We start from the raw sequence: 13,000 nt of genomic DNA, 5'->3' as shown, positions 1-13,000 counted from the left end.
ACCACTCGGCCACCTCGTCATATGTAAAAATTGTATTCCTGTATTGATTTAGTCCATTTTTAGAGAAAATGTAAAGAAGAAAAAAACAACAATTGGGACAGGCCGAACTGTCTTGGGATATAGTGCTTACTCTTACTTGAGGTTATACTCAGGAATGCTGTTCTATCAGATTCCTTATTTCCTTTCATCCGTGGGCTATTTATCCAATTGGAGCCCTTGGGCTTATAAGATCCTGCCGTTCCAACCCTAAGGGCTTGTAGCATCCTGCTCTTCCAACCTTAAGGGCTTATTGCATCCTGCTTTTCCGACCTTAAGGGTTTATAGCATCCTGCTTTGCCAACCGTAAGGGCTTATAGCATCCTGCTTTTCCAACCCCAAGGCCTGATAGCATTTTGCTTTTCCAACCGTAAGGCCTTATAGAATCCTGCTTTCCCAACCCTAAGGGCTTATAGGATTCTGCTTTTCCAACTCTAAAGTGTTTTAGTATCCTGTTTTTCCAACCCTAAGGGCTTGTCACATCATGTTTTCCCAACCCTAAGGGCTTATAGCATCCTGCTTTTCCAACCCTAAAGGCTTATAACATCCTGTTTTCCTAACCCTAAGGGCTTATTGCATCCTGCTTTTCCAACCCTAAAGGCTTATAGGATTCTGTTTTTCTAACCCTCTGGGCTTATAGCATCCTGCTTTTCCAACCCTAAAGGCTTATAACATCCTGTTTTCCCAACCCTAAGGGCTTATAGCATCCTGCTTTTCCAACCCTAAAGGCTTATAACATCCTGTTTTCCTAACCCTAAGGGCTTATAGCATCCTGCTTTTCCAACCGTAAAGGCTTATAGCATCCTGCTTTTCCAACCGTAAAGGCTTATAGCATCCTGCTTTTGTAACCCTTATAAGGGCTTATAGCATCCTGGTTTTCCAACCAGGGTTGTAGCTTAGCTAGTAATAATATTATCTAATCGTTTCATGCTAATACATATAATAACATGGGATTATTTTTCATTCATCAATAGATAAGGGGAAGTCAGGTGTCAAAAAAAAAAAAGAATTTAAATGTATTCCTTTTTTTCATAAAACTATCATTTGCAATTCCTTACATCCTTCCATTATCTTTGGCGATTAAGATAATAGATATAGTTTCGTGACATATTTAAGATTTTATATATATATATATATATATATATATATATATATATATATATATATATATATATACACATATATGTGTGTGTATGTATGTATATATATACATATATATATATATATATATATATATATATATATATGTGTGTGTGTGTGTGTGTGTGTGTATGTATGTATGTATGTATGTATATATATATATATATATATATATATATATATATATATATATATATATATATATATGTGTGTGTGTGTGTATGTATGTATGTATATATATATATATATATATATATATATATATATATATATATATATATATATATATATATATACACGCATATATATATATATATATATATATATATATATATATATATATATATATATATATATATATATAGAATATAAGCACCATGGGAGAAGTGGTGGGAGGTACCAGAAGTGGTACGTAATGAGAAAATGTCAATCAAGTTAAAAGTCAAGATCTAGTAATAAGACCAGTGTTAATGTATGGATCAGGAACTTGGGCTTTATGACGAAAAAAGGAAACGAAGCCTGAGAGAACAGAGATGAGAATGCTGAGGTGTATTATGGGAATATCACTGCTTGAAAGATAGGAAAATTATGAAATAAGAATAATGGCAGGCGTAGTAAAGATCACATAGATATGATTGTCACGGCTGAGATGGTGTGGGCACATGTTGAGGATAGATTGTGGGGAGTGAGTGAGGAGGGCTTGGGAGGAACCTGGTAAGGGGAGAAGATCCAGAGGGAGGCTGAGAATTAAAAGATGAAGGATGATATGGAGAGAAGAGGTTTGGTGGAAGAGGATGCCTATGATAGAAGGCATTGGAGAGGGTGCATCAGGCAACTGGTCCCTTAATAGGAAAGAATATACATATATATATATATATATATATATATATATATATATATATATATATATATATATATATATATATATTTATATATATATATATATATATATATATATATATATATGTAATTTATATATATATATATATATATATATATATATATATATATATATATGTAATTTATATATATATGTATATATATATATATATATATATATATATATATATATATATATATATATATATATATATATATATATATATTAAAGATAGTGAATAAAAATATTTATGAAAATAAAGAAAAATGTCAAAGCAAATTGTGACCAATTTTGTTCTACATCAGAGTCGTTTTCAAACCGACTGATACCAAATAGATCTATTTATAACGAGGATACACAGTCCACAGAGAACCAGAGAAAACGTGTATCTGTTTTCTTACTTAGACTAATGAGAGAGATTATTTCTTAGTACTTCAAGTACTTGTCTTTGAAAGGCTTTCATTACTATTGAAGTTTTGACAGAATCAAAAGCTTTCTCATAGTAGCAGTCAGTGAGGTCAGGGCAGTTTACAGATTTATTTCGAGATACATACATCAAGTCTGCACATTCTGTAGCCACAATTTTATAAAACTTTTAGAATAAGCAATTTTCTTAGGAACTGTTCAGTATATTGCAAGATTATTTTCTCTAACATGAGCAAAGGTAGGACTATTATCTTGAGTAATCTGTACCCTTTTTCAGCTGTTCAGTTCTATTTTCATGAGATTTACAAGTTTGACCCATTTTACTGTGCATTTCAGCTAAGTTTACTCCTTATACCTTTATTCTTTTTCCTTATTCCACATTATGCGTATATCCTTTGTTTCATTATTTCCAATTATGTCCTACTTGTTCATTTCATTTAATGGCAAGGGATGAAAGGTTTCTCCAATTCTTCTCGCTTTTCTATTTCCTTTTCATTCATTTCATATCTTTACGCTGACTCATGAAAAACGTGTTATGGGGCATACTTATAGCCTCTGAGGGTCATCCGGCACCATCTCAAGTCTTTACCATTGGAAATAAGGAGTCATTTCTAGCATATCACAAAAAACAAACAGGGTTTTATAATTATTGACTTCCTGACTCAAAATTTGAAGAATAATTGCAAGAATGTTGATAAATACATCCGTTGGTATTATCTGTAGAATTCTTATTTTTTTAATAAGTATTTTTTTTTTTTTATGTATTATTGTTCTTAAAGGGTTTGCTACAATCGTCTTCATCATCATCGTAATCATCTCCTACGCCTATTGACGCAAAGGGCCTCGGTTAGATTTTGCCAGTTGTCGCATGCTACATTAAGTTTATTTGAAAAGGGTGGATATCTTTTATCTGTTACTGTGTTACAATTGATAAGTAAAAGTAGTGTTACAGGTTTCCTTGTTGATATTACCAAAGAAAATCTTCATTGCCATTCTTAAAGTTTTTATGCTGGATGTATTTTTTGGGTCACTCACCACAGTACTGCAGGATATGAAAACATAAGCTCACTTATCATTACTAGAATGCATAAGCCAAACTGAAGAGAAATAGAAACTTCCTTGCAATAGACTGCTGATGTTTATCATCAGCTCAAAAAGAAAATTGGAACATAAGTAAACATGACAATATCATCTGTGTCTTACAATGGCAACCTTTGATTTAGAGAGTCTAATATTTCCCCCAAAATGCCAACGGGTATTGCTACCTCCATAAGGGTGGGTCACTCAAGTATGTGCAAAGTTCACTTGCATATTTGAGTAACTATTTACTCAATTATTGCATATGTTGTTCGAGAAAACTGTACACTTTCGACGAAGATGGGATTCGAACCCACGCAGGGAGACCCTATTGGATTAGCAGTCCAACGCCTTAACCACTCGGCCACCTCGTCATGTGAAATGTAAGTGTCCTTTTGATAACATAATAGTAAGTTGGACAGAGCAGCAGCTAAGCGTTGGGATACTACTTCTGGTTACGGCTCATTTTTTCTTTGCCTATTCACACAACGCTTAGTATGGCCTATATTTTTTTTTCACATTTTCATCTGTCCTCATACACCTGACAACACTGAGATTACCAAACAGCTCTTCTTTGCTCAAGATGTTAACTACTGCATTGTAATTGTTCAGTGGCTACTTTCCTCTCGGTAAGGGTAGAAGAGACTTTTTAGCTATAGTAAGAAGCTCTTCTAGAAGACGGACCTTCCAAAATCAAACCATTGTTCACTAGTCTTGGTTAGTGCCATAGCCTCTGTACCTTAGTCTTCCACTGTCTTGGGTTAGAGTTCTCTTGCTTGAGGGTACACTTGGACATACTATTCTTTCTTGTTTCTCTTCCTGTTGTTTTTTGAAGATTTTATAATTTATATACGAAAGATATAATTTAATGTTACTGTTCTTGGATTATTTTATTTTGATTGTTCATAACTTCTCTTGTAGTTTATTTATTTCCTTGTTTCTTTCCTCACTGGGCTATTTTCCCTTAAGCTTATATAAGCATCCTGCTTTTCCAACTATGGTTGTAGCTTAGCTTGGAATAATAATAATAATAATAATAATAATAATAATAATAATAATAATAATAATAATAATAATAATAATAATTATTCCATATATTCTTAAACATGAAGATTTTTTTCCAAATAAGAATTTACGCTGAGTTTCTTGGCTGAGATTACCCATATTTATATTGGAGAGAGAGAGAGAGAGAGAGAGAGAGAGAGAGAGAGAGAGAGAGAGAGAGAGAGAGAGAGAGAGAGAGAGAGAGAGAGAGAGAGAGAGAACCATTGTCAAAATTTGAGTAACAGATCAGATTTGACCTGGAACAACTATACTCAGCTTCGAGCTTTTGCTCAGAGAGTTCATGCCTCAACTGAAAATGAGTACAATTTAACCATAAAAGAAACCCTTTCTGGTACAACTCAGGAACATATATGGTGGTCTACCCTTAAATCTTCACTCTCTGGTGTAGATGTAACAGTTCCTCCTTTACTTAAATCAGATGGCTTAGTCACTCACTGTCCAAAGGGAAAGGCAACCCTGTTGGCTGATGTTTTTAACAGTAAACAGAGTAATGAAAAACTTGAACTTCCTCATTCCTGTTTTCCTGAGGCTAAACTAACTAGTTTAGCTTTTCGATCTCGTGAGATTAAAGCTCTGTTGATGGACCTTGATGCTTATGGAGGTGTGGACCCAAATGGCATTTTTCCTTTGTTTTTATAAAGACAGCAGATTTCTTAGCTCCAAAGTCATCTGTTATTTTGCGCAAGTTGGCAAGAAGAGGAGCTTTTAGCATTTGTTGGAGGATTGGTAATGTTACTCCTCTATGTAAATGTGTTTGTGGTAGCTCAAGTCCCACTGATTACCGCCTAATTTCCGTAAATCCCCTTTGATTATCTAAAGTTTTTGAACGTCTACCGGCAATTTGGTTTTCGTAAAGGCCTTGGAGCATGTGATGCCCTTCTTACAATCGCCAATGTTGTACAGAAATCCCTTGATTGTGGTCAGGAAGTTCGTATGATTGGCCTTGATTTTAGTGCTGCCTTTGACCGTGTTAATCATGAGGCCTTTGTTTTTAAACTCAAACAGTTGGGAGTGGGTGGGTCGTTTCTTGGCATTATCATTGATTTTTTTAAGTAATATATCTCAAAGAGTTGTTGCTGATGGGCACCATTGCCTCATTGCCTTATTCTATGTTTGGGTTCTCCAGGTCCCTCAGTGTGAGGCACCTCGTATATCCACCAGAGAGTTGCTTATGTATCTTCTGGTGTATTTTGCATCTTCCAGTCTTGGATTGTCTGAGATGCATCTTAGGTGTTTATCGAGCTTATTCTTAAACACATCTACTCTCATTCCTGATAAGTTTCTTAGATGAGCTGGCAGCGTATTAAATAGTCGCTGCATTATCGATGCTGGTGCGTAGTGGATTAATGTCCTGTGCGCCTTCCTTAATTTTCCTGGTATAGTTTTGGGCACTATTAATCTACCTCGGCTTGCTCTTTCTGATATTTTTAGCTCCATGATATTTTCAGTAATTCCCTCGATTTGTTTCCATGCTTGTATTATCATGTAGCGTTCTCTTCTCCTTTCTTGACTGTATAATTTTAAAAATTGCAGTCTTTCCCAGTAGTCAAGGTCCTTAACTTCTATTCTAGCAGTAAAGGACCTTTGTACTCTCTCTATTTGTGCAATATCCTTTTGGTAGTGTTAGTACCGAATCACATTGCAGTACTTGAGTGTACTACGTACATAAGTTTTGTACAGCATAATCATGTATTCAGCTTTTCCTGTTTTAAAGTGTCTGAATAGCATTCCCATTTTTGCCTTACATTTAGCCAACAGTGTTGCTATTTGGTCGTTGCATAACATATTCCTGTTTAACATTACACCAAGGTCTTTAATTGTTTCCTTGTTTGTGATTGTCTCGTTATTAGGTCCCCTGTATGTATATATAATTCTTTCTCTGTTTCCATAATTTATTGATTCGAACTTATCAGAGTTAAATACCATCCTATTTATCTCCGCCCATTCATATATTTTGTTTAGATCTCTTTGTAATGAGTTCCTATATTCATCACAAGTAATTTCTCTACTTATTCTTGTGTCATCGGCGAAACTTCTCACTACAGAGTCTTTAACATTACAGTCTATGTCTGAGATCATAATAACAAACAGCAGTGTAGCTAATACCGTACCCTGTGGCACGCCAGATATTACCTGAGCTTCATCTGATTTCTCCTCACTTGCAACCACTATCTGTTTTCTGTTTTGTAGAAATTCTTTTATCCCCTTTCCTATCTTTCCCTTAATATTATGCTCTCTCATTTTTTTCTCTTATATATTATGGTCTACCTTGTCAAAGGCTTTTGCAAAATCTAGATATACCACATCTGTGTCTTTTTCATTTATCATATTTTCATATATGTTTTTATAGTGTGCTATCAGTTGGGTTTGTGTACTTTTTCAGGGCACAAAACCGTGTTGACATACATTAAACAAATTATTTTTAACCAAATGATTCATTATTTTCTTTTTTATTACCCTTTCATACACTTTCATAATATGTGATGTTAGACTAACTGATCTATAATTGCTTGCCTCTAGTCTTGATCCACTTTTGAAAATAGGGGTTATATATGCTAATTTATGTTTAACATATATCTCGCTCATATCTACACTTTGTTTTACCAGTATTGCAAGCGGCTTCGCGATAGTGTGTGCAGTTTTTTTTAACAAAATTGCTGGCACTCCATCTGGCCCGGCCGCTGATCCATTTTTAATTTCGCTTATAGCCTGCACAATATCTGCTTCATTAATATCTATATCCGTTAGATATTCACTATTTTCTTCTCTCATTTCTGTTTCATTATTCTCATTCGCAATTCTTGGCGTGAATTCACTCTTATATTTTTCTGCTACGTTGCATATTTCCTTTTTTTTTTATTCGTTAACCGTCCTTCAATTCTTAGAGGGCCTATTTCTAATGTCCCTTTATTCATCTTTTTTTGCATAGGAGTAAAGTACTTTGGGGTTTTTCTTGATATTTTGAAGTGTCCTTTCTTCTAAGTCCCTTTTTTCATTTTTTTTTCGATCGTATAATCTTTTTTTCTGCATTTTCTATCTTACTTTTTATTCCCATCATTTTCCATACATTTTTTTCTTTTGCAAGATTTTCCTTCCACTTTCTAATTTTCTGAAGTAAGATCCTTCTGTCTCTTGGTATACATGTCTGATGTTTATTTTATATTTCGGTACATATTTTTCAACAATTTTCTCCAGTATTTTGTATAATATACCCGTATTTACCTGCATATTATCACTTACTAATACATTTTTCCAATCTTTGTTCAATTCTTCATTTATTTCTGACCATTTTATATTCTTACCATAGAAATTATATTTTCCATACCCTTCCCATCGTTTTGTACTTTGTTTTTCTCTGCGTTTACTTGCTTTGGAATGGACTATTAATTCTATGACATTGTGGTCTGAAATTCCTGTGTTATACATTACTATTTGTTTAACATAATTCACCTCATTCACAAATAGTGAGTATAGGAACGTGATATCCGGTGTTCCACAGGGTAGTGTTCTTGGCCCATTACTTTTCATACTATATACACATGACATGTGGTTTGGCCGAGAAAACAGGCTTGTTGCATATGCAGATGATGCTACTCTCTTTGCATCAATTCCATCTCTTGAATGTAGATCTGGGGTTGGTGAATCCCTTAATAGAGATTTAGCTAAAATTAGTGCATGGTGCATATTATGGGGTATGAAGTTGAAATTCTAATAAAACTCAAAGTATAATTGTAAGTAGGTCAAGGACGGTGGCTCCTCAACATCCGGATCTCAGTATTGATAATGTTTCTTTAAATTCGTATGACTTAAAATTTTAGGTGTGATTCTCGACAGCAAATTTACTTTTGAGAAACACATTAGGTCTGTGTCTTCTTCAATTGCACAAAAAAAATGGCTTGTTGAGAAAGTCTTACAAGATATTCGGTGATCAATCTATTCTGAAGAAATGTTTTAATTCTTTCATTCTACCTTGTTTTGAGTATTGTTCTACTGTCTGGTGTTCAGCTGCTGATTCTCATCTTAATTTGTTGGACAGAAACTTCCGGTCTATTAAATTTCTTATTCCTGATTTAGATATTAATCTTTGGCATCGTCGTTCAATTAGTTCATTATGCATGTTGCATAAGATTTTTCATAACTCTGACCATCCTTTACATTCAGATCTCCCTGGACAATTCTATCCTGTTCGTAATACTAGGCAGGCAGTAAACTCTAATAGTCAGGCATTCTCCATCATGAGGCTCAATACTACACAGTATTTTAGAAGTTTTACAGTATTCCAGCTGTGACCAAGTTGTGGAATGATCTTCCTAATCGGGTAGTTGAATCAGTAGAACTTCAAAAGTTCAAAGTTGGAGCAAATGTTTTTATGTTGACCAGGCTGACATGAGTCTTTTTATAGTTTATAGATGACATATCTGTTTTTGACGTTGTTAATAGTTTATATAGGACATATCTGTTTTGAGGTTGTTACTAGTTTTAGAATGATTTATTGTTCATTTATTCTCATCATTTATTTATTTCCTTATTTCTTTTCCTCACTGGGCTATTTTTCCTTATTGGAGCCCTTGGGCTTATAGCATCTTGCTTTTCCAACTAGGGTTGTAGCTTGGCTAGTAATAATAATAATAATTACAGCTACAGCCATTTTGCTTGTTTGAGAGAGAGAGAGAGAGAGAGAGAGAGAGAGAGAGAGAGAGAGAGAGAGAGAGAGAGAGAGAGGGAGAGAGAGAGAGAGAGAGGTTGTTTACCCTTTTTTAAAACGAAAAGCAACTAACATGCGTTTATTTAAAATGCTGTAGGCCTTCACATGTACGTTTGAACATTTGGGCATTGCTAATTTCTTTCATGAAACTAAGAAAAACTAAGTGTTCTCTCAAGTGCGAACAATTCAATGTAGCTTTTGGACTTTTCCAGCCACCTCTTAAAATGTAATTTGTGCTCCCACATGACGAGGTGGCCGAGTGGTTAAGGCGTTGGACTGCTAATCCAATAGGGTCTCCCTGCGTGGGTTCGAATCCCATCCTCGTCGAATGTGTAGCTTTTTTTATTCTTACTGCTCGGATACAGAGGAAAAATACAACATATCAGCCTCTTCATAGCCCTACACTAAAGACCCATCAGCAACATATCAAGCCCCATATACACACTGACCGCTGACCTTGTCCTTTCTGGTATTTGCCTTTGTGCTTTCAATGCCCAATTCAACCATCTATTATGATTCTATCGAACTTGATGCTTTAAAATATACACATTCTTTTCAACAATCTAATATACTCCATTCATTCCACGTGACCAAATCATATTAAAAGCTCCAATCCATTTTTTCCATATATGGTAACCTTATTTTCCCAATTCTATGTATCAAAAATTCTGTCGAAACGTTCACAAATAGTAGGATTTACATAATCATAATCTATAAATAGTTTGCTATACCTAATCATGATTACTGTTCACCGATCGCCTGTGTTGTTTCCACATAATCTTAAGTCTGTACCAACCGTGTGTCGCACGATCGTACATAATTCATTTTGTCTATATTATGCTTGTATCTTCGCTCTTCCCTCACACTAAAAAGAACCAGAATAAACATGTCTGCGTTTCTCCTATGTAACATTGTCTGTTTCTCGAACATGTAATTTCCTGTTGCTTGAGGTTTTGTATATAAAGGAGAGTATTCTATAATAAATTAACTCAGTTGCTTTCATACAGCCTTTGAGTTCACAACCTTCTCTCGGTTCGTCACAAGTCTGATAAAGGAGACCTCAGCATCTCTTTCATATATTCTAATCTTGCTTTACCTGTATTGTGACTAACCTTCTCTCTCATTCTAACACCATCCACTATCTTTAGGCCTACTCCTAAATTTGAATGCATATCATCTGCCTCCATTCTTCTACCATTCATGTTAACATTTATTACTTCATCCTTCTGGTTTCCATTTATTTTCATGACTGTTCAAACCTGATGTATACTCTTTGCAAACACTCTTAGAATCTTTCACTGGTTTCTGCAATTGCTCTCCCCGATCACCTTAATATCATCATTGTCAACATCGATCCCACATACAAGTGGGAAAAGATGCAGACAAAGAAGATATATATACATACATATATATATATATATATATATATATATATATATATATATATATATATATATATATATATATATATATATATATCTCTCTCTCTCTCTCTCCTCTCTCTCTCTCTCTCTCTCTCTATATATATATATATATATATATATATATATATATATATATATATATATATATATATATATATATATATATATATATATATATATATATATATATAATCTTTTATCTACAATGCTAACTTGCAGTTGGGTAGTTAACTCAACTTTCAAATTCTCTGATAAAACATTAATTTGGGCGTTTTACCTTCAAATATCAATTTTCGAAAATTCTCTAGTCTCATCACATACAAATGTTAGTCCTATTAATCACGCTGTATTGCCATGATTATATTACGCGATTTCTCTCGTTGCGTTCTTTACTTTAGGCAATAAATATAGCGTATTTTATCCAGCATTCCTCAGTTTGGACATTTTAAACCTTTTCTTTATTTAAGAAAATTTGTTTATGATTTTGTCGTTTGAGTGAATGGTTAAAATTAAACAAATTTAATAATTCTAACCGAAGAGAATAAACCATTGAGGTATTGTTTATAACTCCATGGAAAAACAAATGACAATCACGTGATCACTCGCACAAGTACACAGTTCCAACCAGTGTTGTCAGATATGGGGATTTATCCCTAGATTTGAGGATTTTGTGTGTTACATGGGGGTATCCTGTATAAATTTCTATGATGAAGAAACAAAGATTAGTAAACCTTTATATTATTGCAATTAGTTTTCTTGCGCTTATGTGAAGTATAGTGAATAATTTCTATATTAGTAAAGCCTACGTGATCAAAAGAAAATATATTTGTGAAATGGGGATTTTTGGGTTGTTTTGGGAATTTTTTATCATGAGTTTTGGGGATTTTTAGACTAACCCATCTTGCAAGTTACGACTTACGGGTTCCAACTTCCACGTCAAGAGATCATTAAAGAAGTTAACACGACTTTATACGTCCAGAAACAACGTGAGATAGATCTGTTACCGACTCGATTCTGTTATTTTCTCGGTAAGTTTAAAACTTAGAAAACAACTGTTTTCTAAGAACATTGTATTTGGTTCATGTATTTGGGAAAAAATGTAAGTATAGTATCATACTACTGTAGGCCGACATGTTTTTCGCCAGCCTAAAGCCTTGATTCTTTACTGTTCTTTCCATAATGCCATCCTTGGAAGGAGACTTCTGTGCACTTTGGAGTTCTTACTATGGATTCTATTAAAAAAAAAAAAAAATTCAAGGTAGAAAAATAATTTAGTGTATTCCCCATTCCAGATCAAAATTGAAACCCAATTAATTGAAACTTGCACCCTAACCTAACCTGAATCAGGGTCCCACTTCTAAACTGACTAGAGAGCTTCACTCCTCTTGACCCTCCCAATCTGACCTGAGGGGCCTCACCCTATTTGACCCTCTAACGTGACCTAGTATGTATCTTGAAATGTTTATTAGTAAAAGACTACAATTATACTGAATTTAGCTAATGCTTTTTACCTTTCACTTATTCAGAATCATAAGTTTCAGATGTATCGTGGTGATCAAGCTTCTGACTTCCCTGTGCTTTTAGATAATGTTAGATATCCTACTGAGAAGAAAGGCAAAAATAATGGTTTTCCTCTGGGAATTTGAAGAGGAAATTATACTTTGATGTATGAAAGAAATGCTTGGGTTACCAGGTATTAACTCAGACCTCTCCTGAAAGATGTTTAATATTTTCGAGTGTCGGTATCAGGGTTAGAGGGTTTCAAAGTTTTCACTATGATTCTCTGTCTGGTGATAGCAACGTACATTGTAAAGGGTTTTATTGGAAAGGATTTTGTTGGTGATAACATTGGCTGGTTTAATGTACAGTAAAATTCTTGGTAAATGTCTAGGAGAAGGCTGCACCCGTTTTTCATGTATTAACGACGAAAAACGGCAAAAAAGACCAGATTATTGTTGCACATCGCATAGAAACATGAGGAAATTAATAAAAAAGAAACTAAGACTTAACTGTTACACACAAAATGTAAGATAAACCAACTACTACAATTATGGGGGACCCCAGTGTGAAGCGGGGTTTTTGGGTGGGGGGAGGAGGAGAAAAGTGATTTTTGGGGCACTACCAAACCTAATGCAACCACCTAACCTAACCTAGGGGCCCTGTACCCTTACCTAGGCCTACTGGGGGGGGGGGGTGTTTCAGGGCACTACCAAACCTAGGGGCCCTGTACCCCTACCTAGGCCTACC

At 34.4% G+C, this 13,000-nt stretch overlaps 1 long non-coding RNA gene and 3 other non-coding genes across 6 annotated transcripts in view; 2 read left to right on the top strand and 2 right to left on the bottom strand.

Annotated features, from left to right (window-relative positions):
* The window catches only part of TRNAS-GCU (transfer RNA serine (anticodon GCU)), an 82-nt gene extending 63 nt beyond the window's left edge, over window positions 1-19 (bottom strand). The window contains exon 1 of the tRNA in view: window positions 1-19. This exon is cut by the window's left edge and continues 63 nt beyond it. This is a non-coding gene — a tRNA (tRNA-Ser).
* A 3,832-nt stretch (window positions 20-3,851) lies between these two features.
* Window positions 3,852-3,933, bottom strand: TRNAS-GCU (transfer RNA serine (anticodon GCU)). Its single transcript has one exon. It is a non-coding gene; the product is annotated as a tRNA-Ser (tRNA).
* A 5,641-nt stretch (window positions 3,934-9,574) lies between these two features.
* Window positions 9,575-9,656, top strand: TRNAS-GCU (transfer RNA serine (anticodon GCU)). The gene has a single exon. It is a non-coding gene; the product is annotated as a tRNA-Ser (tRNA).
* A 1,994-nt stretch (window positions 9,657-11,650) lies between these two features.
* Window positions 11,651-13,000, top strand: part of LOC137629751 (uncharacterized) — a 57,706-nt gene continuing 56,356 nt past the window's right edge. For all 3 annotated transcript variants that reach the window (XR_011041601.1, XR_011041602.1, XR_011041603.1), the window contains exon 1: window positions 11,651-11,781. This is a non-coding gene — a long non-coding RNA (uncharacterized lncRNA). The remainder of the gene's footprint in view (window positions 11,782-13,000) is intronic.

Source organism: Palaemon carinicauda, chromosome 37, assembly GCF_036898095.1.
Source record: "Palaemon carinicauda isolate YSFRI2023 chromosome 37, ASM3689809v2, whole genome shotgun sequence".
Taxonomy (NCBI): domain Eukaryota; kingdom Metazoa; phylum Arthropoda; class Malacostraca; order Decapoda; family Palaemonidae; genus Palaemon; species Palaemon carinicauda.
This window is presented reverse-complemented; position numbering and strand designations above follow the sequence as displayed.